Source organism: Carassius auratus, chromosome 32 (assembly GCF_003368295.1).
Source record: "Carassius auratus strain Wakin chromosome 32, ASM336829v1, whole genome shotgun sequence".
Lineage (NCBI taxonomy): Eukaryota > Metazoa > Chordata > Actinopteri > Cypriniformes > Cyprinidae > Carassius > Carassius auratus.
This window is the reverse complement of record NC_039274.1, coordinates 2,751,860-2,773,258: the sequence shown is the minus strand read 5'-3', so window position 1 is coordinate 2,773,258 and position 21,399 is coordinate 2,751,860. Positions and strand designations below refer to the sequence as shown.

At 39.5% G+C, this 21,399-nt stretch overlaps 1 pseudogene; it reads right to left on the bottom strand.

Annotated features, from left to right (window-relative positions):
* Positions 1-8,583: 8,583 nt before the first annotated feature.
* Positions 8,584-20,462, bottom strand: LOC113052369 (ankyrin repeat and BTB/POZ domain-containing protein 2-like; annotated as a pseudogene).
* Between the last annotated feature and the right edge of the window lie 937 nt (positions 20,463-21,399).

The window sequence follows — 21,399 nt, the reverse complement described above, 5'->3', positions numbered from 1 at the left end:
AAAAGGTGAGCGCTACCATCAGTCCTGTGTCATCCAACAAAAGCATCCTGACACCATTCATGTGTGGGGTTGCTTCTCATCCAAGGGAGTGGGCTCACTCACATTTCTGCCCAAAAACACAGCCATGAATAAAGAAGGGTACCAAAACACCCTCCAACAGCAACTTCTTCCAACAACAGTTTGGTGAAGAACAATGCATTTTCCAGCACGATGGAGCACTGTGCCATAAGGCAAAAGTGATAACTAAGTGGCTCGGGGACCAGAATGTTGAAATTTTGGGTCCATGGCCTGGAAACTCCCCAGATCTTAATCACATTGAGAACTTGTGGTCAATGCTCAAGAGGCAGGTGGACAAACAAAAACCCACTAATTCTGACAAACTCCAAGAAATGATTATGAAAGAATGGGTTGCTATCAGTCAGGATTTGGCCCAGAAGTTGATTGAGAGCATGGCCAGTCGAATTGCAGAGGTCCTGAAAAAGAAGGGCCAACACTGCAAATACTGACTCTTTGCATAAATGTCATATAATTGTTGATAAAAGCCTTTGAAACGTATGAAGAACTTGTCATTATATTTCAGTACATCACAGAAACAACTGAAACAAAGATCTAAAAGCTGTTTAGCAGCAAACTTTATGAAAACTAATATTTATGTAATTCTCAAAACTTTTTGCCACGACTGTACATCATAGTAGTAAACCATAGTAACTACTATCCACAGTTATACTCCAGCATTACTATATTACTACTGTAGTAGAAATGGAAACCATGGTTTAAAAAAAAAAAAAAAACGATTACTACAGTCATGATTACTAGAGTTTTACAACAGTAAAACCATGGTTAACTGTAGTAAAAGTACAGTGCTTTTCACCATACATATCATTTCAAAGCAGGTTGACAGAAAAATCATGTTTCAAGGTTACAATCCCAAAATATCCTTTAAATATGCAGAGGTGACTGACGACATCTGGCAATGTCGATATATTGCGGTAAGATTTTTTTTTTTTAAGTTAAAATCTGCAGTTTTGCATCATCTGGCAGAATTTTGCTGAAAAATACATGGGCATATCTCAGTATACGTAACTCTACGTAACACTTATAAGAAGGATGCGATGTTCGTACGATGACACAATGCTACTTCTGTTCTATTAATCAGCTACCTTAACAGAGTATCATAAACAACATGTCTGATAGAGCAAATGTTTACACAGATACATGGCAACGGACACATTACACTCCACTCAATTATCAAGCAATACCTGCTATAAATCCACTAACATTGTAACAAAACTCTCACAAAGTATAAATAAAAGATAGGATGAATAACATCACTAAAGTATCACTAACTCCTTTAAAAGGAGTGCAAGCAAGTGACGTATACACTCAAACATAACTATTTATGAAACTGTATTTTAAATCACTGTTTTCATTATTTTTAATCAAAGCTTTTAACCTTCTATGAAATATGCTAATGAACTGAATTTAGTTCATGAACTATATTTTACCAAAGTTTTCCATAACAATCTGACAAAACTATTAAAAAAACATTTTACCACCAAATCTTACTTGAATTCTTATTAACAGTACAAACTGAATTATTTTTTCTATTAAATGGCTGACAGAGTGATGCTACATGAAGGTTTACTATGCTAATGTGTTATCACAGGGTGAGCCTGATTTCACCAAGTACAACATGTTCATGAATCAACATCCTTGTTGATCCTGAATCAACCAGTCAGAATTCTGATATAACTTTACTGGAAATATCTGTTTTAGGCTTAAAGTCAGGGTTAGGTACTTCTACACTCTTGTTAATCAGCTATAATTTCCCACTGCTTTTAGGAATAAATTATGGGTAGGGTTAGGTTTAGGGGTAGGGTTTGGGTAAAATCTATATTTTTAATAATAATGTTGATCCAGGGTCAACAAAAGATGTTGATCCAGGAGCATGTCGTACTTGGCAAAATCACGGCGACAGTTATCACAGACACGTGTGTTATCTGAACTCAAGCTGTATGTCACTACACACAACTAATTAATGTTAGTAGGCATCTTGATTCAGAATCATCACTCATTTTGAATTCTCAACTCAACTATGTGTTTTTAGACATTCACTTATCACTTTGCTCCTGCTTAAATTTAAATTTAGCAGTCTTTCTTGATACTCTCATCCACCATTTTATGTATGACACTATTATTCACGGTAAAAGTTAACATTTCTTAATTTCTCAGGTGCGAACTACGACTATATGAGAACAGAGTACTGCTGGGCATTACTACAGTAATGATTAATGTCAGCTTACCTGTTAAAATAACATGAAAAACACAGGTTTAACAAGGAGCGCTCTCCGTTGCGTGTACACCACACCGACACTCTAGTCACCTACTGAATGCTACTTCAGTTCTATTAGTCAGTTACTGATGCGTAGTGTAAAGCTTGGTTGCCCTCTGCTGGCGAACCCAAGTTTAACAACATATTTACACAGAACACTGTGCAATCCAGTAATGCAAGTTAATGACAAAATACTTATCTTTGTTTCCAGACAACAGTCTTTACACAGTTCAAAATATGAAGTGGCCTGTCTTTTTTATATACTCAGGACTACAGTAAACATTGTTTTTTCACATATATTACCATCATAGTAGCGATACAAAGCAGGTGGAAAATAACCTGCTTTAAATAATGCTTTAAGGCAATGACTACAATAAATGGTAACACTTTAGTATAGGGTCCGATTCTCACTAATAACTAGTTGCTTATTAGCATGCCTATATTGGCTGTTTATTAGTGCTTATAAAGTACATATAATGCATGACATCCATAATACCCAATACCCTAAACTTAACAACTACCTTATAAACTATTAATAAGCAGCAAATTAGGAGTTAATTGAGGCAAAAGTCATAGTTAATGGTTAGTTAATAGTGAGAATTGGACATTAAAATAAAGTGTGACCCAATAAATAATATCTGGCAGTTTTGCATGTCTTTCTATAGTTGCTGTCATCTGAAGTCTTTGTATATATTGCCATCATCTGAAGGCTTCACAAGTGAGGCAGGATCCAAACTGCCATAATAATAATAAAAGTAACATTAAGATGGACACCATAAAGCCAGGCAAGCACTGTGCGATTTATAATAGTCCTTTACGATTGTTGCTTGTCAGACTGTAAGAACATGATCCTCATGTTGCACTGTAGGATCATTAATGTCAGACTGTGCAACAGCCAAAACATGTTAAATATGGACCTTCACAAGAAACATCAGCCCTTGGTGTCATCAACACATTTGGTGAAGGTGACCTGCATTACACACAGGAATGTTATTGTGGCTAATGGTGTATGTCCGCTGGCAGAGCGAGCATTTTCAGTTCATTCCTATGAAAATTCTATTTAAATGAATTAATGCTCACTCCTCATAGTGGCCCTACTCAGGAAAGAGCTGGTTCCCAGAACTGATTCAGCTGCTGTCTGCAGCCCGTGGCCAATACCACTGAAGAGAGACCCTCTCTCGCAAGCTGCAGCTGTGGAGTCTTCATATTTGGTCCCTCAACGAGAATCTAGCCAGCTCCCCATGAGAGTCACTAATACCATTCTAGAGGCTAGAGCTCCGTCTACAAGACGTCTTTATTCCCTTAAATGGTCAGTCTCCTGTGATTGGTGTTTAGCACAAAGTTTAGATCCATATTCTTGTGACGTGTCCCACATGCTAACCTTCCTTCAGGAGTTTTTGGACAAGGGCCATACCCCTTCCACACTCAAGATTTATGTGGCAGTCATCGCGACAAATCATTCTGATTGGCATATCACCATATTTTAATTCGTTGGAATAATGAATTATTGCTAAATGTGTGCCAAAATTATCACAATTAAAAGAACCAAAGACTTAAACTATGTCAGTCTGTGTTCATTGAATTTATTTAATAAACGAGTTTCACAATTTGAGTTGAATTACTTAAATAAATTAACTTTTCCACAACTTTCTAATTTATTGAGATGCACCTGTATAGTCCTGAGGGCCCTCAAGAGACACTTCAAATTGCAGTCCTGTGGCCCAAGTCACTCAAAACTGCTCTTCTTTCTGCCTTAACATCGGTCAAACGAGTAAGTTACTTGGGGCTAACGATTGTAAAGTCATTCTACAACCACAAAGCAGTTATGTACCTAAGGTGCGCTCAACTCCATTAAGAACCCAGGTTATTTCCCTGTTAACTCTCCCTATGGCAGATGGCGAGCAGCTTTCCAACTTGATTTGTCCTGTTTAGACACTCAGAGTGTAGTTGATGTTCTGCCATGATTCCATTTGTTATTTTGTGAAGACCTTTGAGCTTCTCTCTGTGTGTGTTTGTGAATGTTTGTGTGTGTGTGATGTGACTATATTTTTCTCAAAAGAAATGGTGAATTGCTGGTGAAGTAACTCTCAGAGTAGTTCTAAAGATAAAGTTCATGTGTTTATAGTGAGACGACAGACGACAGTTTAATACAGCAGATTCCTTCATAATGTGTGGGGTGGAGCTATCAAAACAGGGGCTAGACCCTTTTGGGGTAGGGGCATGTTTGTTTTGGTGATTTTAAATATCAACATTGGCTTCCAGAAATCACTTACCCCACCTTTAAGTAAAATAACCATTTTAAACCGTGCCTTAAAGTGAAAGTGAAGGAGTCAGAACGATTAAAACATATATAACAAACGTGATATATTAAGTTATATATTATTCTTACGTAATGTAAGAATTTTAAAGAAAAAAAGATGTTTTGTTATAGCTTCTGGAGCAAGGCCGCTGCCGTCTTGCAGTACCACGGCGTGTGATGTCACGGTTGGTTCCCTCCGATGGCCAGTGCAGTAATATAAGCATTTCTTTACATTTGGAAAACAACTTGTATTGAAAAGGAGGAAGATGACCTTGAAAGTTTCAAAAGCTATAACAAAACATACTTTATTCTATCAAAATAAAATTATGAAGCGCTCCACTGTGAACGTATGGAGCTATGAACTACAGGAAAAATTTGTCCGAACTGAGTTATGAATGAATGAAAGACCTTTGTTCGTGTTCACTCTGTCTCAAATCGCACTTACAGGTGGGCAGGGTTTCATATTTTTTTGAAGCACCCCTGGGTGCCGCCATTGGCTAGCGGACCCCCACCTGCTGTTAACATTCCATTTACTCCCATTCATTTTGGCGTCACTTTGACGGCGAATAACTTTACGTCTGAGGCGTTTAAAGACTCAGTTTGTCCATTCATTATTTCTAAAGAAACGCGAAAATCTATAAAAGGCTCCATTACCTTATATCTTACGTTATGGTAAAAATAGGCTAACAATTGCATCATAACCTGCGACTCTCTGTCGCACAGTAGAGAAATTACCGTATGGACAGGAGGAGAAGCTCGCAGGGAATCTTTTACTGTCTATGGGGCTATCGGGGGGACGTGGAGGCATAAAGTCAAGGGAGAAGCCCATAGAGTCCATAAAAATTTGCTCCCGTTCACGCTCACCGTCTTTGCAAGCTCCGGTGGGTGATTCAGATTTCTCTTTGCACAGCTATTAGAAGACTTACAATTGTCAGAGAGGTTGCTCACGTCACATCGACTATCAAGCTCAGTTTGAGTCTGCGTTGTACGCTCAACCCCCAGGAAGTGCGTGCTTCCAATCGTCTTCACTTGTCTCCGTTGAATCCAGGGGGGTAGGGTTTCATATTTTATTGAGAGTGAGCAGTCACGTGCCGATTTGGGTTGATTTGGGAGGGGTCTGAGCCGGTCGGCACGACTAAACATTTCAGAGCGCTTTCATTTTTGCGCATTTATTTTGTCGGCGGAACAGATCGAGACGGATCTACGAAGACGAGGAGGAAAAGGAAGAAAGTAAAGCCATGCAAAAACATAAGGCGAAAGAAAGGGGACCTTACAGGAACAAGCTCACACCAAGCGCAAAACAGCGGTGTTTGGAGAAGCTCTCAGGCATCCAAAATATCGACCCATACGAGCTCCCTGCAGCAGCACAGAGACCTGAACCATTTACCTCTGTGCTCACATATGGACATTGGGGATTATATTGTTTACCATGTGAGTCATCTTGCATTCACACTGGTAATGGCTTTAATCTATCCAGGACATTTACATCTTGCAATCACACATTTAACTACCCTAGCCACCCCAGAACTGGTTTGTCCACTTTGCAGCCCCCAACACAAAAACCTAGTAAAATCTAATTATAACTAAACATACACAGCTTTAGCCTACATCAAAACATGTTGGAAACGTTTGTGTACATTGAACATCTCGTTACAATCTAGTGTTTACGAAACAGTTGCAGTTAATTACTTTGTCATTTTGGTCAAGAAGTGCATTCTAAATGCAATGTAATTACAATACACTAAAACACATGTGAATAAACTTACTTTGGCCAGTACAACACTGTTTTCACCACCTGCTGTAGATGGACCCAGCCACAGCAGAAAGCCTCGTAACTTTACAAAGACTTGTGGCTTTTAAACTCCTGCATTGTGTAGTAACTTAAACATAAACAATATAATTCCCAATGTCCATATGTGTGCATGGAGGTAAATGGTCCAGGTCTCTGTGCTGCTGCAGGGAGCTCGTATGGGTCGATATTTTGGATGCTTGAGAGCTTCTCCAAATACCACTGTTTTGCGCTTGGTGTAACATAAAAAAAACTGTGTTCCTATGTTTTCCATATGTGTCGTGAGAGGTACTGGAGCAGTTTTTAATGCAGCAGTAACTTCCAGGCATGGTAAAACAGTGCAGAATTGCGAGAACCTCCTCTAATACCGAGTTAACATCACACGTAAACAATCCTGTTTCGCCGCCGGTATCCTGCCAACATGGCGGAGACTGTGATATCGAGGGAGGGGCTTTGTGCTATGACGACAACTTCTCATTCTCAATAGGCTAATGATTGCGTCATAACCAGGGGGCAAGGAACTCGACCGGAAGTTGAAGTCGGGTGGGGGCTGCCATCTTTTAGCAGAACTTCACTTGCGTTAGCATTCCCATTGACTCCCATTCATTTTGGCGTCACTTTGAAAGCGAATAACTTTACATCTGAGGCGTTTAAAGACTCCGTTTGTCCATTATTTATTTCTAAAGATACACGACAATGTATAAAGGGCTCCATTACCTTCTATGTTACATTATGGCCCCGTATAAACAGTTTTTGTAAAAAATAGGCTAACGATTGCTTCATAACCACTCGTCTCTCTGTAGCATTACCGTACAGACAGGAGGAGAAGCTCGCAGGCAATTAACTTAATATGGCGTACTGGCGTTACATTTTAAAATACTATACAAAATAATTAATCAGAATACTTACTCCTGCTCACTCACGCCAAAGAACTCCCTGCTCAAGCTCGCCGTCTCTGCAAGATTAACGATGGCAGTTTGCACGCACAGCCACTAGAAGATTTACATCTGTAAGACAGGTTGCTGACGTCGTCAAGCTTCTTTTGAGTCTGCGCGTCAGAAACGGAAGTGCTAAAAAACGCTAAAAATGGGCTTCACTTGTCTCAATTGAGTTCCAATGGGGTCGCTGTGTCCATTTCTTTTACTGTCTATGGTCATAACCTGCGTCGTAACGTCACTACGTCATAACTCTGTTGCACAGTAGAGAAATTACCGTCTGGACAGGAGGAGAAGCTTGCCGGTAATCTTTTACAGTCTATGAGGCAATCGAGGGAAAGTGGAGGCATGAAGTCAAGGCAGAAGCCCATGGAGAGTCCATAAAAGACACGGGGCAAAATTGTTCAACAACGTCTGATTCGGTGGGTGATTCAGATTTATCTTGGCACAGCGATTAGTAGACGTACAGGTTGCTCACGTGACATCTACCTCATCAAGCTCTATTTGGGTCTGCACAGTACGCTTGACCCCCAGGAATGCGTGCTTCTAATTGACTTCATTTGTCTCCATTGAATCCAATGGGGTCGCTGTGTCCATTTCTTTTACTGTCTATGCTTGAGAAACGGTCGGTGTTTCTTCCACAGCTCGCTTGCTTTAATTTTAAATGCTACCTGTTCAAAATATATTATTTAATATCTTTAAATATGTTACATACAAATGTCAAGGATCACAAAAGAATACAAATATTTTTTTTCATGTTTATTAGCCATTCAGTTGTTCCATGAAAGATCTTATATATATATAAAAAAAATCTGCGTACCATTGCCTTACTGAATATTATATTTACACTTTAAAATATATTTACACTTTAAAGTTATGTGAGAATATGAAACTATCTACAATACTACGTGTATGTACATATTTTGTGGAAATATTCGTATGAATGCGCAGGACACTTTTTACCACTGCAGGGCGCTAATACTGCAGTTTACAACACTTCCTCTCTGAAGCAAATGGGTACTTCAAGTAGATTGTAAAATAGTCTATACTGGGTTATGGTCAAACACCTTATAAATCCACATATAAGTTAATTATCTGTGACCAAAAAAGAAATTAGGAAATTATTTTATACATTATGTTACCAATTAAGACTAATGAATAGCTCACATCCCATTGAAACATTGCCACTGACACTAAATAGGAAATATGAAGGTTAACAAATCTCTAAACACTGTGGGGCTACACATGCCTGCCTGCACACCTGAGCTTTGTTAACCATGTTTTCCATCAGCATTTAAGCCACATCTGTAATGGTTTTCCTCATACACTCAAGCTCGATGCGGGCCACAGAGTGACTGCAACCATGAGGCCAGTGTAGACTGAAGCCCATCCAGAGGATCGGGATCCAGCAGCAGCTCCTCAAACTGCTCACAGTCCAGAAGATCAACCATCTTCTGCAGGAAGAAGCCTTCACAGAACGCTGCCAGCTCCACCGCCTCACTCACCTTCTCCATAACACACAACCAAACAGATGACATCAGAGGACTAAAGCTCGATGCTGGAACTATGAATATGTTCATGTAAGCTGTATGCACATACTTTGGAAGCCTGGTAGATGCTCACAACGTTGTTGAGGTTAATTCTCTCTGAGCAGAGGATTTCACAGTGTCTCTTCAAAACTGGAAGCTGGAATGAGTGGGCCACTGGCAGAAGCTGGACAGGATATAACCGAGTGCATCCCAGTTTAAGATGACCGTTTTATTTTCAATTTTAAAGCCAGCAGTTTGAATTTGATTACAGAAATATATTTAAACAGTAATGTACTTTATATCCATGTCTTTCCTACCTCCAGCAAATCAGACACAGTAATTTGTTTAAACATCCGGTTCTTCCACAGTAAAGATGTGCCATCGTCATCTGAAATAAGTATTGAGAAGCTATTTTAATGGTATTACGTCATATATGTTTGTCTTGCGTATATTAAAAACAAGGTTTGTTGATTACCTGGAAGGTGCTGTATTTTATGTCTGTGATTTCAATGGCCATGTTGTCTGATGTGCCATTACATCTGTAGAGGCTCAGCAAGCCTCTGAAACTAATATGAAAAAAGAAGAGCATATATACAGCATAACCAATCCCAGAATTTATCATAAGGTACTACATTCAAATCAGTAAGAGACCCACCTCTGTGAAGCAGACATGAGCGGAACTTTGTGGGCATAAAACGGCCTTCCCTTCACCACAAATACCACATCAGACATCTCAGCGTTATTCAAAAAATGAGCATCTGTAAGGGTGACATAATACATATTCATAATCATAGACTTGTTGATGTTGAATTGCGTATAGTATGCTACTAGTAATTTTAAGACCGCATGGAATACTCTTATTCATCAAGGATTGACTGATGTACAAAAAATAAATGTTCTTTTGAAATGTCTATTCTTCAAGAATCTTGAAAAAATCACGGTTTCTACAAAAATGAAAGGAGAATTTCACTTTCAGAATGAAAATTCTGTCATCATTTACTCTCCCTCCACTTCTTCCAAATCTGTAAGGGTTTCCTTCTTCTTGTGAACAAAAAAGAAGATATTCTGAAAAATGTTATTATCTAAACAGTTGATGGGCGACATTGAATAACATTTTGGGGGGGGGGGGGGGTATTTTTTTTTTTTCAATTTACTAGTAATTCACAATATCATTGTTTTACTGTATTGTGCATCAATTAAATGCAGCCTTGGTAAGTGTTAGAAAGAATTTTTTTCAAAATATTGAATCTTACCAACCCCAAAAGTACATAGTGTGCATGTAAGATAATAGATGGGGTGGCTGTAGAGCAAACACAGTGGCTGAAGATGACTGCCAGCTGCTTACGGATATCCTTAATCTGTATTAAAGAAAACACATTTTAAATACAATATTTTCAGTTGGCTGGAAATTCTTGAAGTCACATGCTGTTTTTGGTGATGGATTTGTTAAGGTCACCTTGCTAGTTTTAAAAATGGAGAAGAGGAGTGGAAGACCCTCTGAGAGCACCTCCTCGCATATTTGTCATCCCCAATAGTGGTGAAGTCTTTAAGGAGAGAAAGTGTGAGGTCAGTCCTGGACTGGAGCTGGGCACTGCGCACTTACTCCAGCCATACATGTGGCTTTCACGGCACTCCTGAGAAAGAGCAAGAAGCTTCTTAAAACACTTTCAAACACTGAACAACTAATTTTCTCATTGCAACTACCGCTCAAAAGCCTAACTTTTGGGGTTTAAAGTCTAATATGATCACCAAGACTGTTTATTTGATCAAAAATAAAGTAAATCAGAAATATTGGGAAATATTATTACAAAATAAAAGGACTGTTTTCTATGTTAATATATTTTATTCCTGTGATGGCAGCCATTACTTCAGTCTTCATTGTCATATGAAACCATTCAAATATGCTGATTTTGTGTCCAAGAAACAATTCTTCTTATTATCAATGTTGAAAACAGTTGTGATGCATAATGTTTTTATGGAAATCAGGATTTTTTAATTGGTAGAGCATTCAAAAGAGCAGCATTTATCAGATATAAATGTCACATTATAAATGTTTATGTAATATGTAACATTATACATGTTTTACTGTCACTCTAGATCCATTTAATGCATCCATACTGAATGAAAATATTAATTTCTTCCTTTCAAATTCTGTCTTAAATTTTTTACACTATTATATATCCCAGTGGTTCAGAATAAATGATTCTACTGAAGTTAAACCACAACTATTATTTTAAAAACTACTGGTGCTTGTGCTGTAATGGTGAAAAAGTTCCTAGTATTAGATATCTTAGTAGAGGACCTCTGTTTAGTGCCTAAAAATTGCATGTTAATCAAAGGTTCACTAATAAAAATCTCTTTCTGTGGGCTGACTGAGCATGTAATCATCGATATCAACTCACTTTGCTGTGCACATGCCAAAACTATCTCACTGTTTATGGGTCAGAGTGTACCCATTGCCCTGAGCTCCATGGTGACATCCAGGTATCCGTGCTCAGCGCTGTGATGGCTGGCTTCCTGCAGGGCTCTGATACGGCCCTTGCACAGCCGTGGAGCGCTGACAGACTTTGCATGTTCTCCATCCTTCATTTTCTGCTTGTCCTGCTCCTCAAATCCCTCTGCCAGGATCTCCTCCAGAGAAAGCACGTCCTCCTGCAGCCGCTGGGGCTGACTCCCCAGACAGCAAGCAGTTTCGTGCCAGATCTGGCCCACATCTGGCCCGCATGGATTTCATGTGGGCCAGATGTGGGCCGGATCTGGGCCAACACTATGTTGCTGTCTGGGTCAACAGCTTCCTCCACACATTCCTGAGGGAAAATACAATATCCATCACATAATAATGCAACTCAATCTTGATCAGTCCCAGCTAACAAAAACAAGTTCTTAGAATCTTTTTAACATTCCCATTAAGTTATGAAAACTTGTTTCTTTATGTTTTTTTAGACCTTCAAAACATCCAGTTTTTTATGTATTATTCCCTGTCGTGCATGTGTTTGAGTAGTTGAGGGGTCAGTACTTGTGTCCATGCGCTGCTGCGTGACTGAAGCAGTTCATGCCGTCAAAGAGTGATGATGTCAGATGCACCCGCAGCATTGGGTCAGCACCACGGGACAACAGCAGACTCACCATCTCATAATTCCCTGAATCACAAACACACACACACACACACACTCCAGTCTTCAGTGTCACATGATCCTTCACAGATTTGCTGCTCAAGAAACATTTTTCATTATTATAAAGGCTGAAAACAGCTTAATATTTTTGTGGAAACCATGATCATTTTCTTCAAGATATTTGTTAAACAGGAAGTTCAGAGGAACAGCATTTGTCCTTTGAACAGCAGATGTCTTTACTTTTGATCAACTGAATGAAAGAAAGCTGAATAAAAATATGAATTTCTCTCAAAAACTGATCCCAACTTTTGAATAGTAGTATTATTTTAGATTTTCATTGCAAATGGTATCTGCCACTATTTGTGCCAGGGTGAAAATAGCCTCTGCTAAAGTTTTCCCTGTCATGAATACATTCAAACATAACTGTAATAGAAAGCACGTGTGAAGGATGACTTTGCATTTAGTTTTTCCCCACCTGCGGCTGATGCCAGCTGGAGGGGTGTTTCTGCTGAGCTTTGGTGGCCGTTTCTCAGGGCTGTGCCCTCAACATCTGCTCCAACATCTAACAGGAGCTGAAAAGGCCAAACAAAGTTCATTTATCGTGATAGTCCTTCAATTGCAGTTTGTAATGTCAAAATACAGAAGCGTGTAACTCAAAACATACCCCTTTGTAAGTCATTTTTAAAATGAATGTATTATTACAGTAATAACAAACACTATTATTTAATCACGGCAAAAAGTAAATACAGTACCTAAGTAATAGTACTGTACATGTAACTAATGTGCATGTTCACCTCCAAAACAGATATGTGTCCATGCAGCACAGCAAAGGTAAGGGCCACTCAACTGCGGCTCTCAGGATGGTCAGAGGGATGCTTTGGTGAACAGTTGGGCACCTGAGAAGAAGAAAAAATTTAGTACTTTCCAAGTATTTCTTGGTAAACCAACAAAATGCTACTGAATATGTATGAGTTTCTTGAGTATTACTACACACTACTACAAACCATTCATTCAACAGTGTGTTAACCTTAAATGAGCCCACAGGTAAGAGATCAATGGTGCCCTATCCTGCTCCTGGAGGGCCAATATCCTGCAGAGTGCAGTTTCAGTCCTAATCAAACACACCTGAACTAGCTAATAAATTTCTACAAAATTAGACATATTTCCAGGTGTGTGTGGGGGCAAGACACAACAGGACTGGACACTCTGGTATAGATAAATAGGTGAAAAAGACACTGAAGGAGTACAGTCACTACAGTGTCATTACCGCTTCGTCCAGGTTTGCTCCAGCTTCATTGAGCATATGCACCAGAGCCTCGTCCCCTGCAGAGCAGGCGTACATCAGCGGAGTCATGCCCTACACACCCACACAGAGAGAAAAAGTGTTATCATCAAGAAAAGTATTTAGAAACATCATTCATATTATAATATTAAATCATGCATTATCTTTTTATGTTCTCTTTTGACTGTTAGTTTTATTATTGTAAAAACCTAGAAGTTAAAAACCTAAAAAAAAAACTAAAAACTGGTTACCAACATTCTTCAAAATATCTTTTGTGTCCAAAAGAATAAAGAAACATTCAGGTTTGGAACAACTTGAGGTTGAGTAAATAACAAAATTTTGGGGTGAACTATCCTTGTAAGTCAGACATTTCAGGTATAATTCAGAAGTTCAGGTTTTATGGGTTCACCTGGTCATCCATCGTGTTCACCCCATCTGGGCCCAGAAGCTGGATGGCCTGACCAATCAGATCAGTGCGGCCACAGTTGAGCATGCGGTAGCCTTTGCATCTAGACGTTTAAAGGAGGTGAAACAGCACTCTGGCCTGAGAAAAAGAATGTAGAGTTCATTTTATATATATATATATATATATATATATATAAAAAATGTGAGTAAAAATATGGCAATAACTTAGCAAAATTCTCTGAGAGGTGGAGAGTTAAAAAGTACAAAGTTAACTGGGTAGAGATGGAGAGAAGCAGAAATTTAGGACATGTTGCTGCGGTATATGTATATATTATTTTTATTTTTCTTAATATACAATATCCAAAATTAACATATTAAGTATTTTTGTCAGTATGAGGAAATTAAACCCTTGACCTTGGTGTTGCCAGCAATATGCTCTACCAAATTTAGCTACAAGAGCATCTTACTTGAGCGGTCGAGGTTCACAGTCCAGTCCAGGGAGTAACTGTCTGGCCGTCTGTCTCACATCATCACTGTCCACTAACAGGCTCCGGCGATGCTCCGCATGGACCATAGCGACTCGCAAAGGTCAGGGGAGATCAACAGCGGCACAAAACTGGATCATAGAGAAATGAGGACAGTGAAAATACAAAGGCTGCTGAATTTGGCCTGCCACAGCCTCTTTCAATCCTGTCTTTCATCACCACAAACAAGCCTGGCATTTCATTCTTAATCACAATTTGTCTAACAGCATCTGCTGTCTTCAACAGAAACAGTCTCGCTGGAATTCAAATCAGTGTGATATTACAGAAGGAATACGGTTTTCTTCTTCTCAAGGATCTGTGCCAGGAGCTCAGTGATTGTGAAGCATGCTCACAACCATAAGTGTCCACCTGCTAAAAACATTAGTATTTATTAGCTGACATGAAACCAGACCAAGGATTCCACACAGAGTAAGAGTCGCCTCAAAAAGTGTGTCTATATTCTGTAGGGGGAAAAAGGTTAATTTCAAAGAAAATATCACTACTGATAGAACACCAGAAAAAGAAGACGGGATAAAAGAAATGCCAGTCATGTCAGTCAAGGATGACTAATTAATTATGTTTGCTTTGCTTTCACAACTGCTGTACTGTGTAGATATCTAATGTAATTCCTTTCAAATTTTAGGTTTGGTAAAGATTTGTAATGTTTTTTGAAAAAAATGCACACCAAGTCTCCATTTATTTGATCAAATAAGAGTGAAAACAGTAAATATAATTATAGTTTTATATAGTTTTCTATTTTTATAAATTTTCAAATGGAACTTATTCCTGTGATGGCAAAGGTGAGTTTTCAACAGCCACTATTTCAGAAATCCTTAAATATGCCGATTTGGTGCAGAAGGCATTTTTTATTATTATCAATGCTGTAGAGAGTTGTGCTGCTTAATATGTTTGTGGAAACCATAATACAATTATTTAGTTCCAAAAAATTTTTTCATTTTATTTATATATAAAAGTATTCATTTATTAAAAAAAAATAATAATAATAGTGTACATAAAACAGCATTTATTCAAGGAAAAAAGATTCAAAGAAGTTTTGGTCGATTGTTCTCACCTTTCTTTGCTGAGGGCTATCCTGGGTGGCTCAAGGTTGGGGTTCTCCAGTGACTCCATCTGTGGACTGCGTAGGTAGTAATAGAGTGTGTGAAGAGCGTCTGAAGACCAAGAGATGGGCTGCAGGCAGAAAGGACGTCCTGGACTAAGACTGGGACTTGCTGAATCTAAACGCTGCATATGGTGCATTCCACGGGAGACCAAGTCACCTGGAGGAGACACACACACACACATTTGAACTTTAAGCAAAAAGTATATAAAATATCTTGTCTTCCTTGATCAATTATTTAAACTATTTATGCTTATTGCTTTTCTTTTCTCTTATTGTCAGTTATAGTCCTAAAGACGATCTTTTGCTGATTAAGTTTTAATTCTAATGTTACAATAAGCATGATTTTTTTTTTTCAGCTATCACTTCTCTAATGCTGGCACATTCTCATGCAGGTTGTCATTTGAAATGCATGGCTCTCAACTGAAGGGTGACCTATTTCTTCTCACCACAGCATAATTCATAAAGAATATACTAATCCCCACAGAGTTATAAAATATTATCTGTTTTATCTTAAATGCAGAACTGATACTTTGCCAAAGCGTTCAAACACAAAGTGAAAGATGATAGTCAGTAAAAATAATGAGCATATCATATGTTTGGCAGCTGATTTATCAAGCCCAGATGAAGGAGGTTTTTCGCCTCTTTTTTTATTTGATTTAAAATCCATGCCTTACCCCTGGATCTCTCTTTCACTGGGTATCAGAAAGGATGTGTTGATTTATTTATTTATTTTTGTGTGTTTTTTTTTTTTTTTCATCAAGTTAAATGATAAACCATTAATAAGGTACAGTAAACACATTCATATGTGCCACGATGACTCAAAATATCTCTCCAGATGTTGGCCATCTGATTTTTTGGGGCCATTTTTATAACATTGTTCCTGAACTGTATTTCTCTTAGAGCTATTTGGGTGAACAAACTCATTGTATAGCCACTTTATGCAGTCGAGTGAACCATGGCTTGCTCGAACCACTGCCAATGTACTGTTTTTGCTACGGCAGCAGATTCTCAGCTTAGTGTGTTACCACTGCCTACTAAACACAAAAGAGGGATCTTCAGAGCAATCAATAGCAGTTTATTGAACAATATTTTTTTGCACTTTTCCAGTACTGAGTCTAATCAGAATATATGTAACTACATGTTTATAACCACATACGAATATGCCCTGAACTGAGGCAGTCTGGTATAATTGAGGTTATTTCACATGTGCTACAGATCATATTATTAGCTAATATAGTGCAGTATAAAAACACAGAAATATGTCTTTATAGAGACCCCAAATCTAAGGCAGGTATGGATGTTTAGGAGCTCTGTGGCTGTTCAGTTTTGGCTTTGCAGCCAGATGGGTTTGTATATGGGTACGGGTGAGCTATAGTTCCCTTTTCCACAGCTAACCATGTATATACTGGCAGCCGAGAGGCTATGGCATGCGTCATAAGCAGCTGCACGCTCCCATGGACACACATCCATGAACATACGCTCTCATCTGCTACCATCATTACGGACTGAGGAAGAGGGGAATGTGTGTGCCCTGCCATTATGTAGAGAAACTGAGCTCCTGCACACCACTGATGGGAGACTGGGAAATCCATACAAATGTGATAGGCCTAACAAGACGTAACACTGCCAATGAAAAAGAAGGAGAGAGAGAAGCTCTGGGAGATGTGGCACAAAATACTCTTAAAAATGAGATGAGCATGTTGAAGCAATATTTGCTGAGGGGAATTCAAGAGTACCTGGTAGGGTAAATTGCATCTATACAATGGACCTCTACTAAAGTGTTCACGTGTGTACTGTAGAAAATCATCAAAAAACAGAAAGATATCTAAACATAAAATTAAATATTAAATAAACCTTTAAAAATCATCTATACAGTAGTTCCCAGAAAGAACAATTAGCTTTACGCCATTGCTTTGCAAAGTTAAAATGACCTAACTCTAGCTTTAATACCAGTTCACATTGTTTAACTTCAAGATTTATTATCCATTTGTTGTGTTCAATAACTGGCAATTTCTTTTTTTCAAAAGTGTTCTCCAACAGAGAAAAAATAGCGTAAGAAACTGCTGAAATAAACCTTTCAATTGCAAGCCTGATTGAAGCCACACTAATTTGCTTAATGAGTGAGTGATCAACCTAGCTCATTTAACATGGTGTGAACACAATGGTCTAGTAACTCTGACACATGCTCCACAATACAATCATTTTACAAAGGGCACAATGGCACGAGTGTGCTGAAGAGCCAGAGTCAGTCAGCCCTTGTGTTACTAGGTGCTGGACTGGAAGTGGTTGTTGATTGAGGACATGGAGCACTGACTGCTATGTCTAACTAAAGGGGAGGTGCCCTGTTAGTTGTGTGTGACTGTGCACATGGACCATTTCTGCCAAGACTTCCCCTCTCCAGAGGTTAGACCACAGAGTGATGATAATAACAACTTCCTGCATCCCATTCGTCTCTTAATTTAAGACACAATGCTCAACTAAGTGGAAGAGCTTTTGCTTTCACAAATCAAGTCAACAGGAAAATATGAAAAAAGTGTGGCCTAATTTTCTTCTCTTTGTAATATGTCATTTAAAGTTTACACCATATCCAGAAAAAAAGAGAACGTACTCACTAATATAATTGAAACAGTGGGCGGCTCATAAAGCAAATGGCTCTTGTGGCAATAACCTGAGTGCAATAGAACCTTCTAGATCTTCTGTGAATGAGAAGCTCCTGGAGTTTAACAGTCTTCCTAATCAGAAGTTATACATCATGCTGATTTTTGCATGATGCCGCTATTCCAGGTTTTCAAATACTCAACTTCAAGAGCAACAACTGTGTTTCACCAGCACGCTACTGCCAAAACACCCATTATTCAGCTCAGCTTCACAGAATATAAGGATGATTTTTCAATTAGGGGCAATTAAATTAAAATTTAACTTAATTTTTAATTTAAATTGCACATATTAATACCAATTGACTTCATAATATAAAATGGGTCAAGTCATCTTTATTTATATAGCACTTTATACAATATAGACAGTTTTCTTTTCAAATGAGACAAACTTGAGGTAAATTAGCTCTAAAAAGAAAACAGTGTGATTATTTAGCTCCGTCAGTTCAGTTTTGATTCAGTTTTGTTCAATAAATTTGAGAAGTTCATCAATTATGAAACGTTAAATTCAACTGCAAGCAGTTCTATAGAAGACAACTGGGTTGTTATTCAGCTTCAGATCAATGATGATTTAATTCAGTTCAATAACAGTTTTGATATTTCAAAATTCACCAATTATGAAACAAACAGCTCTACAGAGGACAACAGTGTCTTCATTTAGTTTTGATCTCAAGTTGTGACTGACAGACAAGTTACTGATCTCAAGTTGTGACTGACAGACAGGTTACTCATCACAACCTCTCAATTTAGCCATTTGACATCACTTGCAACTTCAAGCCATAACTAAAACAAAGTGACAAGCAGCCTGGTCTGAATAAGAGTGGCTTGTGTGACAGCTACAATATAAAGCCAAGTATTCACTCTGAAGTCTCATTCTTGGGAAAAACAGAACTATGCTAATTCAGCGCTCCATCTACCCGCTTCTCTCACCCATAAACCTCTGAGCCAGTTTCCACCGAGGCAGTTATTTGCAAAGTATTTTTGTAGCAGTTTTTCAAAACATGTCATGGCTATAAAGTGGATTTACTGATATGGGAGTTGAATGGAGGACACAATCTCTTTCTGATGAAAGCTTAATTACTTTAAAGACTATTAACCGGGCTTTGCAGACTAACAGGGTTATCACTGAATAGGATTTTAATGTAATTTAGCTTGACATATTGCAGTAGTAATCAAAGTTGGAGGGTTTGTTAAGTATGGGATATGTTGAGGAGAGATGGCATTTTAACATTAATCATCCAGAGCTTATCCATAAAACATGATGGATGTCAAGACTCAAGGCAAACACATACTGCTAATTAAATCACTCTTTGTAATTGATGTGATGACACACAATTGATTAATTGATTAATAAGTTGCATTCTGTGTTATGAGCCTGGTTCTTCTCTCTGGCTTTTCCTTTCCTTTTCCCTCCCTCCGCTGATTAGTGCCTCATTCTTTACTTTTCCCTCTTCAGCTGTGTCTCATTAGTTACTTTCTCGCTGATCCGTTTCACCTGTTCCTCCCTCTAACCTGCTTGCTATTTAATGTCCTCTGCTTTCCTGCCAGTTGCCGGATTATTTCGTCAGAGTCTGTCACAGTCTGGTTCAGGTCAGCTACACCATATCACTGCCTATTAAACTCTCTTCTACTATGTCCAGCCCTTCCGCTGTCGACGATCTCCCTGAGCTGTGCTCAGTGCATTCCAGCCACTCAGTACGTGGGGACGAGAAGTCTAAGTTCCGCTAACCAGCCCACTCAATGTCGTCCGTTCCTCACACAATGTGAGGTGTTTTTTTCCCTCCAACCAGTCACCTATGCCCATGAGCGAGCCCGGGTTGCCTATGTCATTTCACTTTTGACTGGGCGTGCCCGCAATTGGGGAGCAGCTGCGTGGGAAGCAAGGGCGGAATATACCATGCGCTTCGATACTTTCAAGGATGAGATGTTACGGGTATTCGACCGTTCAGCCCATGGTGAGGAGGCTTCCCGCCTGCTTTCCTTACTCCGTCAGGGAGGACGATCCGTGGTGGATTACTCCACAGAGTTCCGTACTCTCGACCATCTGCGGTTGGAACGAAAAAGCCCTTGCGGCACGCTTCCTGGAGGGACTTAGCGCTCATGTCAAGGATGAGGTCATAGCCCGCGAGCTGCCTATGAGTCTCGACCCATTCATTGATCTCGCTATCCGCGTGGAGAAGAGATTTGAACTATGTCGCCACGTCAGAGGCGCTGACTCCACCTCCTCTTCTACGGTTGCAGCGTCGTCTCCTCCCATCTCCATTCCTGTTCCAGAGCCAATGCAGCTCGGCGGTCTGCGTATATCTGCAAAGGAGAGAGAATGGCGCCTAATCCATCGACTCTGGATTGCCTGTACTGCGGAGCGGCCAACCACTTTGTTTTGAACTGCCCCGTAAAAGCCAACGCTTGCCAGTAGAAGAGGGGGTACTGGCGAGCGCAACTTCCTTGATCTCCTCGTCCACGTCCTGCACAACCATTTCTATCACCTTAAGCTGGGTTGGTAACACCGTTTCATGCAAGGCTTTAATAGACTCAGGCGCTGAGGAGAATTTCCTTGACGAAGCTTGGGCTCGTAAACAAGGTATTCCTTTGAGGAGCCGTAAACAGACCACACTCCTTTTTGCCTTAGATGGTAGCCCCCTGCCCAGTATCGATCTTCAGTCTATCCCGTTAGCTCTAACTGTTTCAGGTAACCATCATGAGACTCTTTCCTTTTTAGTTTTTCACTCCCCTTACTCCCCGGTAGTTCTAGGTCACCCCTGGTTACGCAGATACAATCCCCACTTCGATTGGTCTAGTAATAGTATTCTTTCGTGGAGCCTGTCTTGTCATGACAATTGTCTGTTATCCGCTAACCCTTCTGTCTCCCCTGTCTCTGTTTTTCAGGAGGAGCCAGCCGATATGACTGGGGTTCCGGAGGAATATCATGATCTGAGGGCAGTCTTTAGTCGGTCCCGGGCTGCTTCTCTCCCTCCACACCGTCCCTATGATTGCAGTATTGATCTGTTACCCGGTACTTCGCCCCCTCGTGGTAGTTTGTATTCTCTATCTGGTCCTGAACGCAAAGCACTTGAGAGTTATCTGTCAGATTCGTTAGCTGCAGGAACCATTGTCGCCTCTTCTTCGCTTGCAGGTGCGGGGTTTTTCTTTGTGAAGAAGAAAGACGGCGCTCTATGACCCTGCATCGATTAGCGGGGGCTTAACAAGATTACTGTTAAAAATCGTTATCCTTTGCCGCTTATGGCATCCACGTTCGAGCTTTTACAGGGAGCGAGGATCTTCACTAAGTTAGATTTGCGTAATGCGTATCATCTGATCCGCATTAAGGAAGGGGACAAATGGAAGACTGCTTTCAATACCCCACTTGGGCACATTGAATATCAGGTTTTTCCGTTCGGCCTTGTAAACGCACCT